A 1976-nucleotide genomic window follows, 5' to 3' on the forward strand; every position below is an offset into this window, starting at 1 on the left:
AATTTTTAAAATATATATATTTGAAGAGAAATGGTAACTTTATTTAAACATAAGCTTCAACCATTATAATAGATAAGAGATGAGTAGGAGCAGTACTCTCACTGAAAATACGATCTGGATACAAACAAGAGCTACAAGTAAGACAATGCCCAGTTTTATTTATTGAATGTTTAATAAAACATAACTTTACTAAGGGTAAAGAGGCCAACATTGATCGACAAGCAATCACATTGTGACCAAAAGGAGAAGGGATATCAAAAGAGCCTTGGACTGCTTGAACGACAACCAAATAGTCAGTTTCAACTTGTACTCGATTCCATTGATTCCGTTTGATCCAACTCAAAGCCACCTTAATCCCCACCACCTCAGCCATAGTCGGATCTACTCGACCAACAAGTGAGACAGTAAAACCTTCTATGAACAGGTCGTAGTGATCACGAGCCACACCAACCACCCCAAACTTCTCTTCACTAGCAAAAATTGCTCCATCAACATTTTACCTTAATCATTCCCGAAACTTTTTCACCCAATGCTCCAGTCCATTATAATCCAAAGAAACAAACAAAGACCCCATTCTCCTTTGTTGAGCATTTCTCCAATGATTAAGGACCTCTCTTGCCAATACAATAACCTCAGCAATCGAGGTAGTTTTTTCCTGCCAAACCATCTCATTACGGGAATGCCAGATAGCCCAAAGAACCATGACCAATTTGAGCTATTGCAAAATGCTACAGCAAGGACTGACTAAACCAATCCTAAAAATCCACACCAGTAATTCGACCAAATTTCAAAATTAATCTGTGCCAGCAAGATTTTGCAAAATGGTAGAGGACAAAAAGATAGAATATAGTCTCAGTCACTTGGTGACAGAGAGGACATACCTGATCAAGGGAAACATGCTTGGTAGCGAGCTGAACTTTCGTAGCCAAACAACCACTTAAAGCACACCACACAAGTTGTTGGACTTTTGGAGGAACATGTAACTTCCAAACTATTTTCCAAATCTTCATATCAAACTCATTAATAACCATAACATCAACTTCGAGAAGTATTTTATATGCATCTTTAATAGTATAATCAACATGTAGATCTAAATACCAATATCAATTATCCATGGTAGTCTCTTGACTAATGGGAATGTGGAGGATAAGCTCCTTATCCCTTTCATTAAAAATGTCATTAACAATCTCGAAATCTCATTCCTTACACTCCATCATTTGGCATGCCAATTCTCCATCCCAATAAAAGTTGTAGTAATCCAGGGATACGAAACATCAGTAAGCCAAGAGTTAGTTTGAACATTTATGCTCGTACCAGGACCAACTAAACACCTAGCTCCTTTCTTGATCAAATCTTGCATTTCAAAAATACTTTTCAAAATAAAATTAAGATTAACACCAATAGAAACAGTCAAAAACGTACTACGAGGATAGTAATGGGCTTTCTAAACACGACTAACAAGAGATGATTCATTTGTGACTAGCATCTAAGCTTGCTTTCCTAACATGGCCAGGTTGAAATCCCTTAAATGACAACAACCAAGGCCCCATGATATTTATGGCAACACAAATTCTTCTAGCTCGACCAATTTACCCCATGCCTTTGAGAGGAACCCGAACCCTACCAGTATATTTACTCATCGTCCCTTCTAGTTTGTCACACGTTTCAACGGGAAGCAAGATGACTGACATAGTATAAGAAGGCAAAACTTGAGCAACTATTTTATTCAACAGTGTTTATAATGTATGGGTTTGTAGTTACTTATATTTTGTTAATAAAATATAAATATAATAAATTTTTAACATGAATGAGAAATTTTTAAAAGAAATTAAAAAAACACATTATATATAAATACATATATATTTATTAAAATTATATGTTATATATATATATAAATTAACAACAAATTAATTAGAATATTAATTATACTTAATATTTTATAAAATTGAAATAAAAGATTAGTTAGGGATATTATT

The sequence above is a fragment of the Cannabis sativa genome, chromosome 2 (assembly GCF_029168945.1).
Source record: "Cannabis sativa cultivar Pink pepper isolate KNU-18-1 chromosome 2, ASM2916894v1, whole genome shotgun sequence".
Classification (NCBI taxonomy): domain Eukaryota; kingdom Viridiplantae; phylum Streptophyta; class Magnoliopsida; order Rosales; family Cannabaceae; genus Cannabis; species Cannabis sativa.